Source organism: Nymphalis io, chromosome 23 (assembly GCF_905147045.1).
Source record: "Nymphalis io chromosome 23, ilAglIoxx1.1, whole genome shotgun sequence".
Taxonomy (NCBI): domain Eukaryota; kingdom Metazoa; phylum Arthropoda; class Insecta; order Lepidoptera; family Nymphalidae; genus Nymphalis; species Nymphalis io.
In genome coordinates this window covers 8,473,682-8,497,966 of record NC_065910.1, presented here as the reverse complement: position 1 = coordinate 8,497,966, position 24,285 = coordinate 8,473,682, and the positions used below count along the sequence as shown (strand labels likewise).

At 32.4% G+C, this 24,285-nt stretch overlaps 1 protein-coding gene across 1 annotated transcript in view; it reads left to right on the top strand.

Moving 5' to 3' along the window:
- Positions 1–24,285, top strand: part of LOC126777512 (uncharacterized) — a 123,566-nt gene that overhangs the window by 29,428 nt on the left and 69,853 nt on the right. The window contains exon 2 of the mRNA XM_050500536.1: positions 653–677. The gene's annotated coding sequence lies outside the window, so the exon portion shown is untranslated. The remainder of the gene's footprint in view (positions 1–652; positions 678–24,285) is intronic.

Sequence of the window (24,285 nt, the reverse complement as noted above, 5' to 3'; positions counted from 1 at the left end):
TCTGTTATACGATACGTCGTGTATTTTAGAATGTGCAAACTCTACACCCAACTGTGAAATAGTTTTACTTTTACAAATAACGGTATATATGATTATCTAGAGTTTATTACATCTGAATTTGTATTTAAAAATTTAAAGGCAAGGTTATACTAGTGGCTTTATTGACTGCAGAACTCGAGGTCCTGGATTTAAATCTCGAGTCAAAATTGACAAAGAACACAACTGACGCAAAAAAAATTGTAATCCAAATTATTTGATAATGATGCTGCCTGGAAATAAAAATGCAGGCAAATCATATCACCAGTATATATACGGATAGAAATGTACACCAAAGGCACGGACAACATCGTCTATATCTAGAAGACAACATAAAAAAACCTCAAGTTTAATTTAAGTTCGAATAAATAAAAAAACGAAAAAATCCTACTTTCTCATATCGCTTATTTACATCAATAGAGAGCTGCAGTCATAGTTTCATAAAGAATAATAAAAAAAAATGTATCTATTCGTATTTTTTATAAAAAACATAAAAACAAAAGATTTTTTTTGAGTAATATATTAAATTAAAAGAATTCTATAAATATTATATTTTATGTAACTTACAATTATATACTTAACTTAAAAGGTAATTATATATTTTTTTCTGTTTCAGAATTTGGGCTGCTGTTAATATAAAGGTATGTAAATTGAAAACATTATTTTATGTACTTAATATTTAAATATGTTGATTGTGGAAGGAAGTTAATCGTGCGCACGCATATGATTATTCCGAACATCATAGCATTGTCTTACACTGAAGGATACTTTAAGGATTTTTTGACGAGCCGGTTGGCGTGGTTGGTAGGTAGGTAGGTTGATACTTGCCTTTTCACGCCGAAGGTTGTGGGTTCGATTCTCACCCAGAACAGATATTTGTGTGGATGAACATGTCTGTTTGTCCTGAGTATGGGTGTAATTATCTATATAAGTATGTATTTACAAAAGAAAAGTAGTATATGTAGTATATCAGTTGTCTGGTTTCCACAGCACAAGCTTTGTACAAGCTTAATTTGGGATCAGATGGCTATGTGTGAAAAATGTTCTAGGGTATTATTATTATTATTACTTATAAGACCTAATGTTTTATAAAACAAATAATTTAAAATTAAAACAATAAAATCGAATTATATATATGAAGTTCTCAGACACTTAACAGATATATTGCACATGAAAGTTCAGTGGCACCCGGGTTTGAACCCTGAATCTTGCATTAAAATTCACGTGGTCTAACCACTGTGGCATAGGCATTTGAAAGTTATACGAACGTCGAATCATTATTACAACCAAATTGATATTGATCAAAGCAAATTATGGTGTATGTCATTTCGCAATCATCACACGTGATGGTAGGCGTTGCAAATTATTTGATCGTTCCGTGTAGATATTCGATTTTTAAATTGGCGATCGTCTGGCGGTGATTTATTTACCGATATTATATATGATGGTAATACCACACAGTATGCAATATAATCTTATAAAATATGATGGGGTGGAGACTTTTTTTATTTCACTTTTAACGATAGCTTTATTATTATTACTGACGCTTACGATATGACGTCACATTTCCTCTTCAATAATCTTGTCCTGACTCCACACACACACTGATTCGCGTATTGGAAGAATTTCATCGGTCAAATAGTAATTTCCTTAGGTAGAATGAGATGTTTTATAATAAAAATAAAATACAGCATATGTTACTTGCTGATAATGAAACATTCTGTAGACGAAAGATTTTTTTAAAATGGGTATAGTAGTTTTTAAGTTTATCCATTACAAAGAAACATACAAAAAATCAAATTTTAACTCTTTAGAATATTAGCAAGGATTCTTTTTTGTTAGCATTCGAATATTACTACTACTGATACTACTAATCTTATAAATAGGTGTTTATTTTATAGGCCGTTATTTATCCAGACAGACAAAGAATTGAAATTAAATAGGAAGGCGGCGAACATTTGAGCCACCAGATGGTATGTGGTCACCATCGCCCATAGACATTGGCATTGGAAGAAATGTTAACCATCGCTTACATCACCAATGCGCCACCAACCTTGGGAACTAAGATGTTATGTCCCTTGGGCCTGTAATTACTTACACTGGCTCACTCACCCTTCAAACCTGTTTTGCGGTAGAATATCTGATGAGTGGTTGGTACCTACCTAGACGAGCTTGCACAAATTCTACCACCAGACCTGTGATACGAACTTGTAAAAGTGAAAAGTATAAAAACTATGATATGACAAAATATCAAAGTCATTAGTACCGATTATCTGTAGCATTCGATTTTATAGAACAATCTAGAATGAGTAATTCATTCACTTATACAATAGATGATCGACATTAATCCATTTCTTTTTCTGAGAACGATCTCTTTTTTATTGCCTTTTCGAGGCAAAATTTCGCATGATGATAAACGCTATCCATCAATATCAGGGACACAACCAAGCTCTTCTTAAGCATTGCTTTAAAAAGTACATATTGTAGCGCTGAAGGAACACCGGAGAGTACTATAACAAAAAATCACACATAAACTTTCAAAGCGCCTTCATATAAAGGCTTACAAATTGTCGAAGCATTATGTTGTAATAAGTATTAATGAATTATTTATATCGAAAGCAACTGGCTATTGTAAGCAAATTTCAGTTTAATCATAGCGACATTTGATAGACTTGATACTTGAATGACGTAATGTGATATTAATGGATGGATAAATCCCGATGTTTGCTGGCCTTATTCTTAAAGACTTATCTATGCTTGTAATAACACTGGCTTACTTACCGTTCAAACTGCAACAATATGATTATTGTTTGATGGTATAATTACTGCTGAGAAGGTAAATATAACATTTTACAACAATAAAATTGCGTTAAAATCTACTGTTATTCTTTTATCAGTTCATGGATGATATACACTTTTATTTAGTATTTAATTGTATATATCACTGATGTAAATAATGTGATGGTTTGTGAAAAAACAGAAACAAGGCAATAATGAAAGTAAAATGTAACCCAAGACAAGAACGCTCAAGTCTGTAGAGGAAGAAATATCGAACCCACAACCTTCGACGTGAAAGGTAAGTATCTACCAACTACGCCAACCAGCTCGTCGATTTTTTCTGGGAATAAAACGATCGCCTCCAGGCCATTTTAAATAAAAAAAATTACAATGATACTGTTGTATATGACCTAAATTGTAAAGGATGAAAACTATCGCGCTGAGTTTCTTTCGCCGGTTCTTCTCAGGTCTGTGGTGTTTATTTCCGAACCGGTGGTAGGTTTATGACAATCAATAAGTAAGTAACGCTTCTATATTTAATAAAGATTTTTGACTTTAATTTTGACTTTATTCAAGAACAGCTTGAAGTTCGAAAATGGGAGTTGAGTCAAATTATGAGAGTAAGAGAAATAGAAAGTACTCATTGCTCGTCTAACTAGACGTCTATAGTCTAAGTATACAAGCTAGCTAGTAAATTAATTAACTAGCAGGCCCTCGAAAATTGGTTCATATTTTGATTAACGAAAATATATTTTTAACTGTAATATATATTATAAAGGTTACGATAATACTCCAATGTATAATTCATTTCAAAATTAATACAATGCATCGTCAAGATGTTGCGATATTAGCGATGAATGGAGGCGTGAATGATAAATAAATGCAAACATTTTTACAACACAATCTATATAACCGTTGGGGATGTATAACAATTTCGGTATATCGAGTAAATCTATATTTGATAGGCGGACGAGCATATGGTTGGCCCATGATGGTAAATGGTCACCAACGTCCATAGATATTGGCATTGTAAGAAATGTTAACCATCGCTTACATGGCCAACGCGTCAAAAACCTTGGGAAGTAATTTTATGACACTAGTGCCTGTAACTACACCGGGCCACTCACCCTTTAAACCGGAACACAACAATACCAAGTATTGCTGTTTTGCGGTAGAATATTTGATGAGTGGATGGTACCTACCCAGACGAGTTTGCACTAAGCCCTACCACCAATATATAAGTTTATTATTTGTAAATGTAATATAAGTATATTCTACTAGCCACCCGTTCCGGCTTCGCACGGGTATAAAAACGGCGTACATAAAACGATTATCAAGTGATTTACTCTTCAACAATCATCTTAATATTAGTAATCTATTTTTTACATATTCTTATATGTTACGGGTGATATTTTCTACCCATTCAACAAATATGTGATAAGACAGATTAGACAGAATAAAAAACAACCGATTTCACGCTACGTCCGTAACATGGCATTTATCCGTGTAACAATTACGCACCATTGTCTTTTAGTAGAAAGGGCGTGGAATTACGGTGAAAGTCTAAATTATGCTTACAGACTGTAACACAAGTTCTGGTAATAGTCTTATTAATCGTTTGTACCGTTTTAATTACTGTAACTTATTTTTGAAATTAAACTTCATTAATGAAAATAAAACTGATGAATGAAAAATGTAGTTTGTTTTTTTTTTCATGAAAAACGTTTTTGAAGTGAACTTTCTACGTAACAGCCTGTATACATTCCACTGTTGAGATTAAGTCGAGGAGGTTAGGAGGTAATTCCTCCATTCAGCTCCAATGCGAGATGGTGGAGACTAATATGTCAGATTTAATTGGAGACATGCAGGCTTCACCGATCTATCTTTTCACCGCCGAACACGAAAACTCATGAAAACTTATTACGTATTTGGCTGGAATTGAATCTGATATCTTTGGTCATTGATTTATATGTTTTAACCACAAAACCATCTCGACTCATACCTATATATATAAAACAAAGTAAATGGCAAGTTACATAAAATTATTGTTTTTTAAACTTTCGTTGCAAACTGTACGAATCCATTTTGTTAAGAAAGTAAAGGTTGATTTATTCACCATTCTATATAACGTAACATAAGAAATATAAATAACATTTGATCCATTTATTGCTATAATAAAAGAAAACTAGTATAAAATAATATTCCGAAAAAATATTGTTAATACACATATTTCAGTTTCGATAAAGTCTAGCCTTGTATAACCACCGGTCTCCATGACAATACCAATCTCTGATGGCACTACCGCCGCTTAAGAATCAAAACTTTATATTAAGACATTTGGCTTACAAATGAAAACATTTTAGTTCTACCTGGAAGCAGGCGTAATTCAAATATAGAATACACATAAGATAGCCATGGCGATTATCAACTGCTTTCGACCAATAAAGACGGACAAATGAGCCGCCTAGTAAGCGGTCACTACCACTATGGACATTGGTGCCGCTAGAAGTTTTAAAAATTCTTCACATAACCAATGCGCCACTAACTTTGGGACCTAAAATTTATATTAAGACATTTGGCTTACAAATGAAAACATTTTAGTTCTACCTGAGAGCAGGCGTAATTCAAATATAGAATAAACATATGATAGCAATGGCGATTATCAACTGCTTTCGACCAATAAAGACGGACAAATGAGCCACCTAGTAAGCGGTCACTACCACTATGGACATTGGTGCCGCTAGAAGTTTTAAAAATTCTTCACATAACCAATGCGCCACTAACTTTGGGACCTAAAATTTATATTAAGACATTTGGCTTACAAATGAAAACATTTTAGTTCTACCTGAGAGCAGGCGTAATTCAAATATAGAATAAACATATGATAGCAATGGCGATTATCAACTGCTTTCGACCAATAAAGACGGACAAATGAGCCACCTAGTAAGCGGTCACTACCACTATGGACATTGGTGCCGCTAGAAGTTTTAAAAATTCTTCACATAACCAATGCGCCACTAACTTTGGGACCTAAAATTTATATTAAGACATTTGGCTTACAAATGAAAACATTTTAGTTCTACCTGAGAGCAGGCGTAATTCAAATATAGAATAAACATATGATAGCAATGGCGATTATCAACTGCTTTCGACCAATAAAGACGGACAAATGAGCCACCTAGTAAGCGGTCACTACCACTATGGACATTGGTGCCGCTAGAAGTTTTAAAAATTCTTCACATAACCAATGCGCCACTAACTTTGGGACCTAAAATTTATATTAAGACATTTGGCTTACAAATGAAAACATTTTAGTTCTACCTGGGAGCAGGCGTAATTCAAATATAGAATACACATATGATAGCCATGGCGATTATCAACTGCTTTCGACCAATAAAGACGGACAAATGAGCCGCCTAGTAAGCGGTCACTACCACTATGGACATTGGTGCCGCTAGAAGTTTTAAAAATTCTTCACATAACCAATGCGCCACTAACTTTGGGACCTAAAATTTATGTCCTTGTGCCTTTAGTTACACAACAATACCAAGTATTGTTGCTTGGCGGTAGAATATGAGATGAAAGGGTGGTACCTACCCAGACGGGCTTGCACAAAGCTCATCCACCAAGCAAATTATCACCTGTATACCGTAACCGTAACAGCCTGTGAATGTCCCACTGCTGGGCTAAAGGCCTCCTCTCCTCTTTTTGAGGAGAAGGTTTGGAGCTTATTCCACCACGCTGCTCCAATGCGGGTTGGTGGAATACACATGTGGCAGAATTTCAGTGAAATTAGACACATGCAGGTTTCCTCACGATGTTTTCCTTCACCGTAAAGCACGAGATGAATTATAATCACAAATTAAGCACATGAAAATTCAGTGGTGCTTGCCCGGGTTTGAACCCACGATCATCGGTTAAGATTCACATGTTCTTACCACTGGGCCATCTCGGCTTTATCACTTGTATAATTATATAATATTATGTTGTGTAATATTATGCCTTATTTATTCACGTTTTTTTAAACAAAAGTTTTAAATTTATTATTTAACAATTTTAATAGTAAGTTTGATACAGTACAGTACAGTAACAGCCTGTTAATGTCCCACTGCTAGGCTAAGGCCTCCTCTCCCTTTTGAGGAGAAGATTTGGAGCTTATTCCACCACGCTGCTCCAATGCGGGTTGGTAGAATACACATGTGGCAGAATTTCAATGAAATTAGACACATGCAGGTTTCCTCACGATATTTAATATTTAAATATGTTGATTGTGGAAGGAAGTTAATCGTGCGCACGCATTTGATGCGACGAGCCGGTTGGCGTGGTTGGTAGATACTTGCCTTTCACGCCGAAGGTTGTGGATTCGATTCCCACCCAGGATAGATATTTGTGTGCATGAACATGTCTGTTCATCCTGAGTCTAGGAGTAATCTATATAAGTATGTATTTACGAAAAAAAGTAGTATATGTAGTATATCAGTTGTTTGGTTTCCATAGTACAAACTCTGCTTAATTTGGGATCAGATGGCCGTGTGTGAATAATGTCCCAAGATATTATTTATTATTATTTAATATAATTTATTTAAAAACTTTAAATTCAAATTTACACACTTGATATAATAACTATAAAAACTATTTATTTATCGTATTAGAAAGAATTAACAAGTAACGTATTAATTTATTTTAATTCCTAATCTGTATTAAATAAAAAACAAGATTAAGTATCTCTATACATAAAGAACATGTTTGGTAACATTCAATATAATTTTCATTTTATTTTCAATATAATTATATCATTTTTTATAACCAACCATATCGACTATACACTTCTTATTTAAGCTAAAAAAAGTTATTAAAAAGTAATATTATTTTTTTGGTTATGGCAAGTATTTGTAAAGATTCACAACATTTTGCCAATATCATTGTATGACGGCAACGAACGAATGAACAAAAGAACGAATGAATGAACGAACAAACAAACATTGCAAGTTAAATAAAAGTTTGTTAAAACTATCATTACGTTACTCTACACCTAAAAATCCGATGCATGTAATTTTTATACACAGACTGACATTTAGTGTTTTTTTTATAATATGATACAGATTAATACAAAAAACTATTACTAGTGTAAGATTTATGTCAAGGTGGATCACCACCTGTCAAATATTGACAGCTTATAAAAAAAATGTGTATAATTTATAAAGAGGCAATGAACTCTGTTTTTTTAATTGAATTCCAATGGCACAGGTGCTCGATTTTATGTAATCATTGCAATATTAAATATTACATGTTTTAATTTTAATTATCGAGTTTAAAGCAACGGGCAGCGATTGGAGGAAAAGATTGAACTCAGTGGTCTCTCCCATGGCATGGGCGAGGCCTATGTGTAGCACTAGACTAATATGGGCTGATGATGAATGGAAGTAATTGGTTATACAAAAAGAAAGGTGGAAAAATAAAATGTTTCTTATAGTATATATATACATACTTTTTTTTAAGTTATGACAGAACATTTTCGGTCTAACTTATGAACGTTACTCAGTGACTGTTCAGGTAAAGACTGATTTCTCCCTTTCTCTCATTATTAATTTGACATTCGAAAGAAGAAGACAACATTTCTTATATAATCACCCGCTAAACTTAAATAAATATTAATTACAAGCTCAGAACATAATCTCTCTTTAGATAATTAAAGCTCCAACAATGTACGTATTAAATATTGATAAACAATATTTATTTCTGTTATTTAACTAATCGTTGGAAAATAATGACACTTCAATCGGTTTAAACGGGTGACGTTAACCAGTTGACCCTTAAGGGTGTAAAGGGGGAAGCGCTTAAAGCCAAAGTTTTGCAACATCCTTTCACAGCGCGCATTTGCATTACAAGTCTTATAGTGGGACAGGTGTTAGAGTTAGTACTATAACATACAAACAAACTCATCGTCTCATTTATATTAGTTAAAATTATGTGTACTGATCAATCATGAAGAAATTGTATACTATATATGTATATTTATATATGCATATATATAAATAATAAAATAAAAACATATTTAATACGAAAACTTTCCACTTCTTTATTTAATATAGTAGTTCAATTGGTAGGTAAGATTTATCAAACAATATTTACCGTTACAAAGTTTCCTTACGTAATATTGACCTATGAAATGTTAAAAAAATATTCAAGCAATATTCACCTTTACTGCAATTATAATATGGCTTCAAATCATTTATATTATTTCGTTCAATCTCGGATTGGTTCCACGAGGTTCCGTATTTATTTCAAACAGATCTTGCAGTGTACTGATGGAAGAAAAAGTTTTTTTTATAATTATTTATATATTATTACTATTGATGGAAATCGAGCAAGCTCCGTAGCGAGTTTTCATAAGCTTAACTTGTAATTAAAATGTTATTTTTCAGATGTAAATTTGGCAGCAGTGAAATCATTTTTTTATTTTGTTTTATTAATTAGGAAGCCAATGTTATATGTTAAGAAAAACATTGTCGTATTGCTTATATAAAAATATTTTAACAAAATATATATTAATTACAGCCTAACTTTTCGTTAAAATAAAAAAATCTTATTTGAATAATTTATTTAATAATTTATATATTCTAAATCATTTTCAGTATCTTTATCGTATTATCTTTGGCCAAGTCTTGCTTTTAATATTAAATTTAAAAAATATAAGATGCCTAATGTGTCTTAAACTTATGCTTACAACAATAATTATAATAGCAATTAATTATTTACAGGAGCCATTTAACTAATTATTTGTTATTATTATTATTAATAATTGTGTAGCTCGCATTTCTTAGGTTTACTCCTTATAATGGTTTTAGTGTTGATATTTATATGATTAAATAAATGATTATTTGTAAAATCAATATAATTCATAATATATATACCAATATTTAACTGAAAACTAAAATAAATCAATTGTATAAATATGCTATTCTTATTAATAAAATAAAAACAATAATAATCTTAACTATTATGCTGACGGTACATTGATAGCTTGTAAGTAATAAGCTGATAAAATTAATAACACAGTCGACCGGATTACGCAATCGTCTGTAATTACTCTACCCGTACAGATATACCAGTTACAGGAATACTAGACTTTTTGCTTGGAAACCTGCAATATTAGTCTATAGGATTTAAATACATTTTGTGCAGAGAAACAAATATAATAATATACATTATATTAAAGACATAATAGCGTTCCTCTCATGTATTCATAAGGATATAAAAAAAAAATCAACTTCAAATTATTTTTAACATCATGTCGGTCGGACTGGCAAATGGGTCACCTAATGGTAAGTGGACAGTAACAGTAATAGTAATGTCCCACTGCTGGGCTAAGGTCTCTTCTCCCTTTTGAGGAGTAGGTTTGGAGCTTATTCCACCACGCTGCTCCAATGCGGGTTGGTTGAATACACATGTGGCAGAATTTCAGTGAAATTAGACACATGCAGGTTTCCTCACGATGTTTTCCTTCACCGCAAAGCACAAGATGAATTATAATCACAAATTAAGCACATGAAAATTCAGTGGTGCTTGCCCGGGTTTGAACCCACGGTCATCGGTTAAGATTCACGCGTTCTAACTAGGCCATCTCGACTCTCGGTAAGTGGTCACCGTCCCTTAAATCTTCAATGCACAAGCAACCTTAGGAACTGTACTTACATTGGCACACTCGTCCTTGATACCTTAACACTACAATACTAATTACTGCTGGTTGGTACATATATGATGAGTGTTATTACCAACCGTTTTACTAGCAAACAAAAACCTCATAGATGTGTTCAGGTGTAAGGGATGAAATGACGTTAGAGTTTAAAGCACAAAAATCTTTTTTTCGGATAATATTTTGTGGTTAGAGTAATTTCACACAGCACTACACTTGGTGTCATTTGATCTTGTTTATCTGTCTTATGTATAACTTATTCACATGGAAATGAGATCAGATCACAAAACGTGTTTTAAAAAATTAGGTTTCTAGATTAGAAGCCATAAAGGAAGACCTAACTAAGCCACTTCAATCGTTCGTTATTTGACACGCTTTGAATAATTAGGGTTCTGTGTTATAAGAAACTTTTTATGTTTAATCTTTGATTTTATAATTATTTAAACTAAATTTAGTCTTTAAATGTCTCACCAATGCTGGGCTAAAGGAGTGTGATGAATGATATTGAATGAGTTAATTGAGACTTGCCTGGGTTTGAAACCTGATGGTTTCTATAACTAAATGTTCAGCTACATAAATAAAGTGACAAGTGCCTTTAAATATCGTGACAAAGGTTTCAATTTGATTTGTTTTCGGTGACAATTATAATTATATAATTATCAGAACAACGTACGTAATATAATAAATAATATATAATATACGAGTATTTTTTATATAGAATAGGTAAGTGGACGAGCATATAAGCCACCTGATGGTATTTGGTCACCAACGCCCATAGACATTGGCATTGTAAGAAATGTTAACCATCGCTTACATCGCCAATTGGGCCACCAACCTTGGCAACTAAGATGTTATGTCCCTTGTGCCTGTAATTAGACTGGCTCACTAACCCTTCAAACTGGAACACAACAATACCAAGTACTGCTGTTTAGCGGTAGAATATATGATGAGTGGGAGGTGCCCACCTAGATGATCTTGCACAAAGCTCTACTACCAGTATCCCGTGTCACGTAGTTCCCGGCACATTGATCAAACATTTGTTCGTCTATTTTTTTTAAATAAAAATCACGTCACATTTGACACATAACCTAAAAGCAAGCATCTCACTCACCTGTGTTTGTGCACCATTACACCTTTCTTCTGCTGTAGTCTCCCCGCAACATAAGCATGTACATCTAATTTCAGTAATCATACGGAACCGTACGATTGAAGATGAATTTCTCTAATATCATAGACAAAACATCGGCGTCAGCATTTTTGGATTTAAAGCATTCTTCAGTTAAGTGGACTTATTTAGTTTTGAAATCGTTGACAGTTTTTGAATTGATCTCTACTTTTTTAAATCTAAATATAAAACATCATAAGTCGAAGTTCTCGATACGCTATATTGAGGCTTACGATATTAAATTATCATTATTATTGAATTCATTGTTGCGTAGCAACTTATATACTTTTTACATTTAAAATTTGAAATCAATAAATTTATATAAAATAACGTGTTTCAAGATCTAAATTAAAATGTTGGTTTTTTTATTCAATGAAATTATAAACTTAACCTATAAATTGACACCCTGAGTTATTCCAATTTCAAATAAGTTTTATTTTTAAATAACAAACGAATATAGTAAATATATCCTCTGAATATTTGTATTTATTAAAAACCTTACTTATATTTATTGAGTTGTCTTTGTGTTGCAATAAAATACTTTCTAAGTTTTTAAAGCCATTACAAGTATTAATAAAAAAAGTTTAAGAAAACATTAAAAAAAATCGACTTATTTACAGTTATTAATATCAAACACAAATAAAACAATACATTAGAAGAGCGTATTTACATCCGGCGAATCAATATTACTTAAAAATACAAGTAACTGAAATGGCATTTGTTCGTTTGAATTGGCAGCCATTTATTATATATTTTATATCTGTATATAAATAATAAAAGGCTGTCCTTTTATTATTTATTATAGACTGTTATTATAAAAAGTCCTTAGTACGTTACGCGGCTACGCCCATTAGTTAAAGAGTCTTCAAACTTGCTGTGTACTAAATTTCATCAAAATCTGTTCACTGGTTTAGCCATGAAAGAGTAACTAACATACAGACAAAGTTACTTTCTCATTTATAATATTAGTATGAATTACATGTCTATAATATATAGATATAAACTGTATATTTGTTTTGTTTATTTGATGTTTCTGTACCTTTCACCGTAATTGATATTTCGTACATGAAGCATTACTATTTTTTGGGACGGTGATGCGTTACCCTATATGCCAATTAAGACGTTTTTAAGAACAAAATTCCAAAACTCACTTTCACGTTTATATTAGTAAGATAAACTTTATCGTTCTGACTTTTAACATCTTGTTGATGTTAATTAGATTATATAACATTAACTACTTTCCATTTTCTGAACACTTTAGAGTTAAGCTACAGGTCATGTCAATTTTTTTTTATAGAATAGGTAGGCGGACGATCATATGGGCCACCTGATGGTAAGTAGTCACCAACGCCCATAGACATTGGCATTGTAAGAAATGTTAACCATCGCTTACATCGCCAATACGCCACCAACCATGGAAACTAAGAACAACACGACAATACCAAGTACTTTTGTTTTGCGGTATAATATCTGATGAGTGGGTGGTACAAACCCAGATGAGCTTGCACAAAGCCCTACCACCAGTAAAAAAATAAGCTTTGATAATGTGAACGTTATGATCCTTTTAGTAAATTTTGCGTTAATCTGTTAATCCTTTTCACAATATGCTAATATCTGCTCACGTGTATGAGGGGTCTTAGGTATTCTATGTCCTTCTTTATGCCCCGGAGAGCGTTTCGTATTAAAATTTCATGTTGATCGGATGAGTTTAGCCGTGTAAGCGTAATAGACAGTTATTTTCGCATTTATAACATTAGGATAGATAAATAAATGTTGCGTTTTTAGAACGTCATTTAAAAAGGCACGGATGTTAGCATATTACCGTAACAGCCTGTGAATGTCCCACTGCTGGGCTAAAGGCCTCCGCACCTCTTTGAGGAGAAGAAGGAGAGTTTCCTCACGATGTTTTCCTTCACCGTCAAGCACGAGATGAATTATAATCACAAATTAAGCACATGAAAATTCAGTGGTGCTTGCCCGAGTTGGAACCCACGATCATCGGTTAAGATTCACGCGTTCTTACCACTAGGCCATCTCGGCTTTTTGTTAGCATATTCCGATGAGATAATAGATGGGGTTCAATTCTTGTGCCGGTTATGACAGGTCACGCAATTGTACCGAGGGCCGCTAAGATGCTCTTACGTTACCTAGTCTTTATAATATATTATGTAATGTTACTTAAGTGATTATATATAATGTGAGGTTTATGCATTATTTTATTAAGAAATATGATTTTTAGATGTGGAAATTCTCTCGGTTTAATGAGTAAATTTTAAAGGTCATATATGAGTGTAACGTAAATTTGTAACGTTGTAAAAAGGTGTTTCTGTCATAACACAGCAGATTGATATTTTTAATACTTTTTAATTTTTGAGGTGACGCTCCACTCCACCACGCTGCTGCTGAGTACACGTGGTAAATTTTCGTCCGCGTTTCAAGATCAAAGTAGTCTGATAATTAACTTTTGAGTGATTTCACTTACTTTTGTCAACGTAATCAGCGCTTTGGTATTTCTTCAATAACAATTATTTAAAAATTATCTTTATTTCGGAAGGAGCGATCAATACAGCAAGTTTTAAGATACAGCTTATACAAGATTAGAAAAGCCATATACATCAATTTATTCACCTTTTTACGTGAGTTACCTCACTAGTTTTAAAAATTAATATTCAAATATATTCTATTGAAGCAGTTTAAAATCATTTCACAAGATAAATAAAGCTACCACCTACTATGGAATGTACATTTATATCGTGTCCCAAAGCAATCTGATCACTGACTTATCTGATCGAAATTAAGCCCTTTTTGACGACATCAAATCACCAAACCGGTTCCGCTATTTGTACAATCTAATACTCGGGACGTTACGGTAGTATGCGCAAGCGATCCCGTGGCGTCCCCCGAAAAGACGGTGTGGGTACTGCTGGTTTTTTTAGTAAGTATTCTGACGCCTTCAGCGTCGGCGAGCTCCACATACCCCACTTCATGTGGGGGAAACGCGTAAATGAGTTTTTCCAGCGAAACCAAAAAATATACTGTACAATCTAGCAGAAAGAACTATCAATATAAATTCCCTTGTAGTTCATAACGAATTCGTTAAAATATAACCAGCTTATCGCTATTGAAACAACCTAAATCTGCTGATTACAGACGTGTTGTCGACGGGTCGACGATTTATTTGTGCGTTGATATAAAACTGGTTTCGTTTAATCTTATTAAACACGCTTGCCATACATTGATTAAAACCCTAATATATTAACGGTAAATCTACGGTGATACGATCGCAAGTTCAAGCGGGCATGGATGTATTACTATTATGAATAGCAAAAAAAATATCATGTGTGTAGTAAGAAATAATTATAAACTTTTTGGTTTACTGTTAAACCGTAAATACCGTTTCAAATGAAAACGTTGTGTTCAAATTTGACTTTTTAAAGATTCTTAACATTCTTAAATAATATTCAAAGCTTGTATTTATACTGACAATGGAAAATGTTTAATCAAAGTTTCAATGATAATGTGAAGTAAATAATTGTTTGAAAGGTAAAATCCATAATCGTATTCTAATTAAAGTTAAGACTTAAGTTAACTTAAGTTTTGTATTTGTACATTATTTTGTATTTTTTCTTAAAGGATCACAGCTTTATTTTTAAATATACCGTCTGAATAAAGAGCGTGTGCTATTTTAACGCATTATAAATTCGCTCACTACATTATCCTACAACCAAATACATATTTTACCTAAAAAAAAGTATTAAACAAGCAATTTGTGTTGACCGACAATTGTCAATTAAGTTTATTTTTATTTCTTGCATTGTTCCTATAGAAGTGAATCTTTGTATTATTTGAAAACAAAAATATCTTTAATCTGAAATCGATCAAGCGTCGTTGTAGGGCTCCAGAAAATAAAATTATAATACAAAAGATATATGACGCGTGGTTCAGTGTTTTATGGAACTATGCCGGGATTTATGGTCCGGTCTCAAACCGTTGCCATGGTAACGTGAATAAATTAACTGACCGACCAATGATGGATGAGGCTGTTCACAGAACAAGGGATATGGAATTGACCTGAAATACATTGATTTAGTTTGACTTCTCGTTTATAATTTTAAAAATGTTACTAGATGCGAATTTTATTATCGTTCCAAATTCAAAACGTCAAAGAAATAATAAATTGTTGAGTGCTGTAATAGTGACGTTATACTTTCTATTACGGAACTATAGATGTCTAATTTATTTCCAAACCTTGGGAACTAAGATGTTATGTCCCTTGTGCCTGTATTAACACTGGCTCACTCTCCTATTAAACGGGAACAAAACAATATTAATTATTTCTGTTTCGCGGTAGAATAAGCAATGAGTGTGTACATTCTCAAGTAAACTTCTATAAAGACTTACCAAGTGTTTTTTTATGTTCTGTTATAAACATAATTTTTATTAAATCTATCTTTCACAACACTAGTTCTCGCATTCGGCTTCATCGCGTGTTAAGAGTTTTAGGTATAAAAAATAGCCAGTCCTCTCTTGGGATTTCGTCTCTCTTCAAACCAAATTTCATCAAAATCGGTTGTGTCAAAATGCTTAGCCGTTAAATCGTAACAAACAGACAAACAGACAGAAATACTTTCGCATTTAGCAGTATTCATAACGAGACTCTGCCATCATCATGAGGCAAATAATAATTTGTTCTTAGATATAGCATATGTATTCAATGTTTAAGAAAAAAAAATATATTTGTTATTTTGTGAATACATTACAAATATTTCTTGCGCTGTGCAATAAATGAATTTATGTTGAATTAACTTTATAATAGTGCCTACGAACTTATCATAATAAAATACATTGAAAGTTCAACCTAATTACAATTATATAAATATCAAAACCCAGTGAGTGTATTTTGTTTTTGAATAAAGCACAAGTATAATATTGCAACACATGCAAAATTAATCACAAAAAAGTGAAATGTAGATTTAAATATTTTTTTTAAATGATCATGACATGACATGTGCTTTTCGTTATAGTTCAAGTCTTCTTGAAGGTTTTTTTTTCATAAAATAGTTGGAATATTTTACAAACATTTATCCCACTTAAGGGATGTCAAAGGGAGTAATTAATTTTTAACCATGATACGATTTGTGTGTTACCATATCAAACCGTAAGAATTACCAATTAGTATTGACAAATAAAGTGCTGATAGATTATTTTAATCAGCTGATCAGATGTTTCCTGTCACGGAATTCTCATAGAAAATCTCGAAGCTATGTGGTTGATTAATGTCATTTTCCCGTGCCGCGGTTGACGTAAAGTGATGGATTCTGCTTCCAAAGTCTTCGGATTGTCTTGCATTATGATCTCATTATGAGATTTTGTGTTTCGCAGACATTAATGCACTTAATATCTCCAACGTGTTTTGCTTGTCTTTGAGGTTTTCGCCTTGGTCTTAATTCAACTTCATAATCTTTGCGTGTAACTGGCCGTATAAGGTCTTCTAAGACTTTTATGATAGTTTTCCGATCCCATATCATACATATCCTCCAAACTAAGTAATTATTTTTTTATGTATATATATAATAATATATAAAATAATAACTGGCTGACTGACTGATATATTAACGAACAGCTCAAATTACAGGGGCTAGCACCGTGAAAATTTATACATAAATTATATACATATATATCCATATATATTATTAGCGTTTTGCTAGTAATATATATATAAGTAAATTGCATGTAGAAACTGTTAATTGGCTCGTTAAAATAACGACCATACTTATAAACGCTGTTTTGTTGTTTTTTTTTTTTGCTTTAAGCAATGTTGTGTCTTCGTCTTTCGAATTTCCAATCAATGATGACAGAAAGAGAGAAGTCATCGTTTAACTAAACAGCCGCTAAGCAACGATTATAAGTAAGGTCGTATGTGACTAACCATTGATTACAAGTATAATATCATTAACATACGGCCATGAAAATTACATCTGCATAAAATGTGGTACAAAATATCTCTGATATTAATACTATTAACGGCCAGGGCTCCTCTCCTTTTTTGAGAAGAAGGTTTGGAAATTATTCCACCACGCTGATCCAATACGGGTTGGTGAAATACACTTGTGGCAAAATTCCAGTGAAATTAGACATATGCATGGTTTTCTCGTGATGTTTTCCTTCACTATCAAGCACGAGATGAATTATAAACACAAATTGAGCACATTCAGTATTGCTTGCCTGGGTTTGAACCCACGATCCACGCGTTCTAACTACTGGGCCATCTCGGCTTCTCAGATATTACTAATATAATGTATATTCGAAATGCGAGAATAAAACAAGTACTGTTTCACCACGAAATTGCGATCAAAAGAATGTTGACAAACTGGATCGCAAGATCAGCAGTTTAGCGGTATTAACGTAATAGAATAGTCACTCTGAGTTGTCCGACAAAGAATTCGTTTTAGTGAATTAGATTTAAAATTACATGCGCACGCGCAGTGCATGGAGCGAGCAAGATTATTTTATTAAGAATTTAAGTTTTAGGAGCCAAATATACTATAAATTCCAAATATAATATATTCCAAGAATATATGTTGCAAATATCTTAATATTGTTTCCTTAATTTTCGTATATTTTTACTACTTGACAGTAAGCACGTTGCTGCACTATTAATTGTATAAGGAACGAAAATATATATAAACTATACTAATATTATAAATGCGAAAGTATCTCTGTGTATCTGTGCTTTCACGGCAAAAACAATAAACAGATTTTGTTGAAATTTAATATGAAGCACGCTTGAATATCGAAGAAGGACATAGGCTTCTTTTTTATAACAACTCATCCCCCAACACCTATCTATCTCCCCCCTTACCTTGCTGGTGTGGCCGCGGGCAAACTATAGTATAATATAAATTTTTATATACTCGATTTACATTTTCATTTCAGTTTTTTTTTTTATATTATAATAATTATTATTGTAAGATATAGATGGATATAAGGGGGAGGGCAAAGAAAGTCTGAAAGGGGCAAGTACTGGGTTGACGAGTGACAGAGAGAAGTGGAAGGAAAATAGATGTTGTGTCGACCCCACGTAGTGGGATAAGGTCAGGAAGAAAAAGATTATATTAAGGTAATGCTCCCAACTTTACAGGAATAATCAAGGACTATTAGCTAGACATTTTATTATTACACCGAGATCCCAAAACTTTTTATAAACCAACAAGACAACTACGCGTCATAAAATAATTTTATTTTTTTAAAACTTCAAATGCACATTGTCGATTTTAATTGTTCAGTTTTAATGTGTGTAAATATATATATTAATAAGCGAAATACCCCTTCCTCGACGTAGACGCTCACTAAGAACGGATTTTACACAAAAACTATCCAAAATACATTTTTCTTCTTATCTACCCGTGCGAAGCCGGAACGATTAGCCAGTATATAACAAGTTTATATTTTTATAAACTGACATTTGATTATAAATCTGTAACGTACAGTTGGTGTTAAGTCAGCAAAATAGAATAGCAATTATGATTACAAACGCTTTCATCATCAATTGATCGACTTCAAATTAGATTGAATCGAGATGAAATCGAGTGGACACGTGGAATTGGGACAGAACCGAATCGAACGAATTGTGTTCTCTTTGTATAACATTACAATCGATTTCAATACATATTCTGAAGACGGTAGAACCATTTTCGCTTGTTGCTGTTTTTACCGTAAATTCTATTACAATTGTCAATTTATTATTATTATTGTCAATATATTTTTTTAATTATTAGCTTAAAAATTATAATTAACCAATTCATATAAAAATATAAATTTATCTATTAATTAAATATTCACGGAAAAATGCCTGAACCGATTTTGATAAAATATAGTCAAGACAAAAATCAATCAGTAATATAATAAAAGCGAAAGCTTAATTAATTATTTGTATAGCGTTCGTCCGTGACGTCACTGACACAGGGTTAAGGCGGAAGACATAGTCTGGACATTATCCCAAATAATTATTTGCTTAGTAAAATTTGAGCCCAAAAAAAATCATTCTTTTCCAAAAAAAAAAAACAAAAGATTGGCAAGATTCTAAAATAGAAAAAATACAGATCTACTTACAAACAAACGAAGTAATAATCAAACTATAAATAATAAATAAACTATGACTAATTTATATTCTATTATAAAATTTTGTTTCATATAAATTTGTATTATTACTATTATATAAGAATAATAAAACATTAATATTTATAATTATTGCGATCATTAATTTTAATGAATGCGCTAACATTTGCGTATCTACTCGAATTCCAAATAAAAATACCGGATGTATATGATATATGTCGATAATTATTATTGCTACAAAAACAGATACATTAATTAGCTGTTTATTTATATAATTTGATTTACCAAAAGACGATATTAATATTATTGAATCAAATATCTATATAAAACAATAACTGACACAGCCCAACCTACTGGGGCTGGCATACGATTTCCCTTTTACGCAGTAGTTTAGCGCTAAGGAGATTTTTTTGAAAATTTAACTATGAAATTTGACGCGAGCGTAGCCATGGTTTTTTTATAGACTAGTTAATCCTTAATGAATATCATATATTATTTTACATCTGATTCATTTAATTTCAAGATCAATGTTGCTTATTCCCTTAATCCTGTCATTGAAATAGGCTTTAAAATGATTGCACAGATAAATCATTAACGCTAACCTGAAATTTCGCGTTCTAAACTTGCGTTACAAAACTCATTATACTAATAATTGCCTGCCAATTAATATTGCCACTATCAGAGTCATTTATTATGCATTTTATTGCCAGCAAAGATAACTAACCGTTTACATCTTAAGAACTTATTTTACCGGTAGTAAGGCTTAGTGCCCATCTGGGTGAGAACCACCCACTCGCGTCACGTTAAAATAGCAATAATAATTTGTATTGCTGCGTGTGTGAGTCTCTGTAATTACAAAACATGGACAAAACATCGTAGATCAAGTCCTTGGTGGCGTAGGTGGTAGGCAATGTAGGGATTGACACTTCCAGGTAACCTATTTGCGTGCCGGAAACTAGTATACAAATAATTCCATTTTCAAATTAACAATAAAACGCTTCCTCTCATGCACAAAACCACACCTATACTAATTTCGCAATATGCATGACTAAGAATTCCTAGTGTTCAAAATGAATACTATTGTCGAATTTGATATAATCTGTTATTAGCGGTGTCCGTGTTAAAGGGTTGTTGACCATTGTTAAAGATTTCTTATCTCTTGAGTGACTGATCAAACGAGAGACCGTTTACATTGCGATATCACGACTTGAATTTATTTCTTATCTGAGAAAGATAATTCATTTATCTTGTATATGCAATTAGCACTATCCGTTGCAACTAGATTTACTCATGGTAATTTAATAGGAATTAAATCGTTTACAGCGAGATACGTTTGTCTGTTTCCAAAAACTTATTTATATGATACATTTATATGCCTTGAAAAAATACGACACTATGAGCCGATCGATTGAATACAGAAGATTAGAGGTGCCATGTCCTTCTTAAAATTCATATTCTTTCGTACGTGAGCCTTCGTATAAACAAGCGAAGACGGTCTTTTTCAATTTTTCAAATTTCTGTGTCTTATATTCTAAACATTGTATGTATGTATTTATGTGTGATACGTACAATAGAATCAGTACAATTAGTGATGACGATGATATTTTCCTGACCTATTTCGACCATAACTTTCCTTCTCAACGGAGGCTAACCAAATGCACAAGATCATCAGATATTCGACCGCAAAACAGCGGGCGGTAAAATATCTACAGGGCGGGCAGGCAGGATAGTAAATGGGCCATCTGATGGCACGTGGCTACCACCGCCCATATACATTGGCGTGAAATATTAACAATTACAACGCTAATGATTCACCAATTACTGGTGGTAGGGCTTTGTGCAAGCTCGTCTGGGTAGGTACCACCCACTCATCAGATATTTTACCGCAAAACAGCAGTACTTGATATTGTTGTGTTCCGGTTTGAAGTTGTTGTGTCTGTAATTACAGTTTCATTCACAGCAAGGAACTTAAAATCTTAGTTCCCAAGGTTGGTGGCGCATTGGCTATGTAAGCCATGGTTGACATTTCTTAGAATGCCAATGTCTATGGGTGTTGGTGACCACTAACCATCAGGTGGCCCATATGCTCGTCCGCCTTCCTATTCTATAAAAAAAGCCAACCTTGGGAACTAAGATGTTTTATCCCTTGTGCCTGTAGCTATACTGGGTCAATCACCATTCCCAACTGAAACACAAAAATACCGAGTGCAATACTTGTCTTGTTTGGCGATAGAACATATGAAAAGTCTAATAAACACACGATTAAAAATGTTTTAAAAGTTTTAGTGTATTTACTTTCTTGGAAGACAGATAACATTATGATGTAATGTTTTTTTTTACTATTCAAAACGGATGACCAAGGTCATTGCTTTTTATTATCGCTGTTACGTAATAATTGTTTTTTATTTTTTATTTCAATATTAAATCATTCTTTTAAACTACTCGTTAAGAGTGGGCGTTAAGAATTTAGCTAATATATAAATATTTGATTGATCGCGTTCACTGATGTGTACCAAACAACATGCTCCGCTTTCAACTGATTGTTATTAGGGTTACATTTTGAGAAAAATGTATATGTGTAAAGTAACAGTCTGTGAATATGATTGATTTTGATTTATAAGCACAAATGTGTATCCATAACATATCTACAATTCGGGATTTAGATATTAGATGCTAGTTTTCACTCGCAGCTCCGCCCACCTGTTGGAGACTGTACAGGTGGTAGGTATAAAAAAACCTATGTCCTCCTTTGGGGCTTAAGCTTATCATACCAAATTTTATCAAAATAGGTTCAGTAGTTTAGCCGTGGAAGCGTAACAACGCTAAACGAGACAGACCGGCTTACTTTCGGATTTATAATAATAGAATAGATATACCAATAATATTATAAACTATAATAAAGATTTTTTTTATAATAAAGGATAAGAGTTCATAGGTAGAAGTCTTATCCTCATTGATTAAAAATATTTCTTAAAAATAACGTCGTATCGACAAAGTGTAAACGTTCTTTTAATTATATAATTCATACGAAAGGTCATTTATAATGCCTGTAATTTTACGATTGCGATACTGTTAACCGTCTAATTTCGATAAAGACCTAAAGATATTTAATTAGAGAGTAATTACGGAGCTCTTTATGCATTTGTTTTGTAATCCGTACCTTTATTACGAAAAGAAGTTGATACTATTGTATTAGGAGTTCGTTTATATGACTAGTAAAAGTTTTGCCGGGACAAAAAGATTAGTTTTAATATTGTAAGTCATCTATGAGAACGCGATAGCAATGCAATAGCCAAATCAGATTGCGTATGTTCAGATATTTTATATAATATATATAACTTAGACATCAATTATAATTCTGAATTGCTCAATACCATTTTCGTAACTCATTCTTTAAAAATGAAGAGTTTTCATATAAACTTTCGGCCTCTTTCTAATTTACCTTAGAGATTAAATTATTAAAAATCTTTTCTTAGTGACCTACTATGTATAAGGTACGTGTATGCAAAATTTTGTTTCGCAAAATGGTGGTTTGGGCTATGCGTTGCGTTCATATGTCAGTGAGTTTATATATATAATTGAAATACCACTGATCACGAGATCTCCTAAACTATCTGCCTGATTTATTTGAAATTTGTCACAATTAACCCCTTCCTCGAGGTAGATAAATACGTAGATAAAACGTAAATAATTTTTCTAGACAATTAACTAGTTTTATAATAATCTATGTATATTTTATATACATAGATTTGTATGGAATTTAATTCTTATTGTTATTTCATTTATTTGACATGTAACTATTAACATTTCTTAAACAGCAATGTCGGTATATCAACGGGTGCATAATTACCGTATCAACCTACACATTCTATTATAAACAAGATAATGCTACTTAATTAAATACTCACGTGCCACAATGAGATGAAACATCAACGCACTGTGATCTAGACTCTATTACACCAATCTAAGGTTCAATTTAGTTCGATTTAATGTGTCACGAAAACAGAAAGTCGTTTCTTCTAATGACCTACTTGTATTGGTATGTTTGCTATGAGCGATTTTTTTTATAACTTGGTTTATACTAAATTAGATTTTTACATTAAAATCAAAATGTGTCATAATGTAATTGGTTATTAAATATATTTTATATTAATAGTGATTGGATTAAAACAACATGTTTTAACACGAAATTAATAAAATTTTAAAAATTACTCGTATTAAATGTTTTTAATTGATGACATCATTAGACTATATGAATAGAGAAATATATCATTGCTTGTTTTGATACTTGATAAAGTATAATATTTAAATTATCTCATGTTTACAGCGTAAGATGATATTACTTACTTGGTAGGGCTTTGTGCAAGCCCGTCTGTTTGGCAGTAGAATACAATAAGTGGGTCATTATATTCTACCGCCAAACCTTTACTTAGATTTTTTGTATGTCAGTTTGAAGGGTGAGTAAGCCAGTGTAATTAGAGGTATAACATCT